At 35.7% G+C, this 3360-nt stretch overlaps 1 pseudogene; it reads right to left on the bottom strand.

Moving 5' to 3' along the window:
• Nucleotides 1-264: 264 nt before the first annotated feature.
• On the bottom strand, nt 265-3133 carry LOC103201351 (annotated as a pseudogene).
• Between the last annotated feature and the right edge of the window lie 227 nt (nt 3134-3360).

Below are 3360 nucleotides of genomic sequence, written 5' to 3'. Positions count from 1 at the left end.
TCTTCTGTGTCTGTATTTATTGGTTTCCCTTTTCTTTGTTGAAGAGGGTCTGTGCAATCCTTCTGCCTAGTCCGCCATCTTGCCCCGCCTCCAATGCTTTTTTTTTTAAATCTAGAATTGACCAAATATATTTTAAGAACAACTTAAAAACTCAAATTCATAACTGCTGGAAATGCAATCAGAGAATATTCTTTTAATGATAAATCTTCATAACCAATTTCTAATAAGTAATCATCATCACAATAGCTTCAGTAAAAAGCCAATTCAACTTAAAGTTGTTTTCTTATTGTTACCGTGAAACCATCAAACTTGGGTAGTTGTTCCATATCCCTTTTCATTCTTTGCTGACATTCTGAACACAATGGCAGGTCTGGATGTGTAATCAACATGTACATTGGCAAGTTGCCTAGCAGTTACTATACATGATGTTTTAAGACCACAATAAATCCTCATAAACACAAGTTGACTTAGATTATCGTGTATCTTTGCTGTACAGATAGCCAAGTAGGCTGAATATTCCAAAATATTCCCAGACAGTAAGTTGGAAGTTTACAGGAAAGCTGGATACCCTGAACATTCTTTCAAATTGTGACTGCAGAAGGAGCTCCAGGAAAACCAGGGATACAAGTTTTAAATTCACTGATTTCCTGAAAGGGCCTATTCCACAACTGTTGATTGCAGCAGCCCTGAATCTGATCCTGTGCGTAGAACAAGATCTTGTTTCTTAAGTAAACTGTAGTCAGGCACATGTGCATTTCCTACCTTTGAGATACTTTGCTTTCCTTTTGGCACCAAATAAAACTGGCTTATCAAAGGTGTATTATTTAAAAAAAAAAAAAAAAAAAACTCCACATCACACCACTGTCACTCACCTACTTTCATTGCAGCCACTGGTTTGAAAAAGTATGTTTAGAAAATGGAATTTTTGCAGCAGCAGGGATCTCGACATGGCTGATCTCAGTTCCAAGCAGTACACATGTTTCACTAACTTCAGATTTGGCAATGAATGTTGTTAGTGAAGTTTCATCTTCAACAGATTCAGTTTTATTGATATGCTGGGTTACCTTTGTAACCAGCACTAGAAACAGTACTGGAAACAGAAGTTTCAGGGATTACTGTTCTTAAATCTAGGCAACTACTTAGAATACTTACATTTGCCAAAGTGAGAGGACCTTCAGTTTTCCTTAACACATCCACCACACAACTATTATTATTAGAAATGTTAGTTGCTGAAGATTAAAGTAAAATAAGATTTGAGTCAGTTGATGCTTTGAGATCTGAATTGTTTTTCATTGAAGTTCCTTTCGTAGCTGTTGGTTCAATTTTTGCACTGCTTACTGTATGACTGATACTGTTGGGATTGATGCTATTACTGACCCACCCTGACTCCTTGAATATTTGGTGCTTGTGAAGAATCTGATGATGGAGCTTGATACAGAAACTCTGTATTCAACTGCAAAATATGTCCCTCAACTATAGGCACTTCATTCCACCTGCCATGAGAAGAGTTGGTAGTGGCTTTAATCAGCTGTACTTGTGATGGTGCTGGTAGTTTTTTGGTATCAAAATACCAAAGATCTTTGCATCAAACTTGACTATTCAATGCTTTTTTGTAGCCACCTTTTCCACTCCAAAAATATAATTGAGGGCCAATTCAAGCAGCACAGTGCCCAGCTCTTTGTCTCAATCTTGAATTTTTTCTTAAGTTCCTGAGAGTCTGACACTAGGGAGGTCCACTCTGCTGTATCCAGATTGAGATAAGAAAATGAATTGGTACATCTCCATTTTCATTCTTGAGGTGAAGTCTCAATGTTTTCTGCCTTATGTGGAACCCATTCACTAAAAATGTACATCTTGTTTCCTATAACATTGACTATGTGAAGCCTTCATTAAAGTGGCACTCTGCCTTTAATTTCTGGTTTTGACCATGAAATGATTTCTAACTCAAATCGCCATAGGTCATCCAGGTGAAAATCACACATACCCCAAAAAACATATATTTTAGGACTTCCAGAATCTTTTTTGCAATATATAACAGCTGTGTGGGATTCTCTTAGAGAACAATAATCCTGGTCTTTTCTATTATTTTGAATTTTGGTCCACATTTTTCTCCCACTCTATCCAGGACCTCCTTAGCTCCTACTGTTCTTTTAGCTTATCTTTTATGAATGCAATTGGTAAAACTGTTTATTAACAGGAAATATTTTGAACATATGCCAATCAATTTGTTGTTGTTGTTTCTATATTTTCTTCTTGCTTTATACTTTGACTATGCTTAAAAAACAAAGCTACCTATTTTGCTCTCTGATCTGTATCTAAGATAGCATTAACAAAAGCATTAGAACAATTATTTATTTTCTGTCCTCCCATTATGGGACACATTCTTGGCTAAAAAGTCTTTACATGATTGATTTGTAAATTTTATGGCATATTAAAATTACCTGGGGAGTTTTGTAAAAGCCCTGTTGGCAAGATTGCATCCCATACTAACAAAATCAGAATGCCCCAGTTACAGGGTAGCGTAAAAAGTTAATTAACTCAGCTGCTTACCAAAATGTTGGAGGTTCAAGTCTGCCCAGAAGTGCCTTAAAAGAAAGTCTTGGTGATCAACTTGTAAAAAATAAGCCACTGAAAACACTTTGGAGTGAGGTATGCACTCCTTAGAACAATCTATCACAAGAGATGAAAAGGGCAGCATTTGCTTAAGCATAAAGCTCAGAAGTTAGAAAAAGAGAAAAGAATGACAAATGGAAACCATAAACACAGGAAGGAAGTGAGAAGAGTGCTGTTATATTATAAGATTGTAATCAATGTCATAAAACAAAATGTGTATGAATTGTTGAATGGAAAACCAATTTACTCTGTAAACTTTCAGAAAAATCACAATAAAAAGTTTTACAAAATGAAAGAAAAAGAAAACCATATAGAACACAGTTCTAGTCTGACACACATGACGTCACCATGAGTTATAAGTGAATTGATAGCAATTCGTTTACTGGCATTAGTAATTTTTAGGAAACGACTGTTTTACATATTACCTCACAAGGACCTCTACACAGTCTTCTGAGGTCATAGGACTTTGATGGCCATCTAGGACAATTAAGTATGCCTGTGCTGTGTCAAATTCTGACATTGACTCCAGGCTCTATTCATCATGAGCTCTGTGACTTTGGCCACTATCTAAACTCACTGAGCTTTAGTTTCCAATTTTAAGATGTGAATTATAATTAGTAGTTATATTACAGTGTTTCTTAAGATTTATACGATGCTAATCTAAGTAACTCTAGTTATTGTTCTACCTCCATTTTGGACCTTAGGAAAGTAAGGCACAAAACACTGAGTAACTTGCTAAAGTTCAAT

This window comes from Orycteropus afer, unplaced genomic scaffold (assembly GCF_000298275.1).
Source record: "Orycteropus afer afer isolate SDZICR_OR568_19922 unplaced genomic scaffold, OryAfe1.0 scaffold00147, whole genome shotgun sequence".
Lineage (NCBI taxonomy): Eukaryota > Metazoa > Chordata > Mammalia > Tubulidentata > Orycteropodidae > Orycteropus > Orycteropus afer.
Note: the sequence above shows the minus strand (reverse complement) of the source record. Positions and strands in the feature narration are given on the sequence as shown.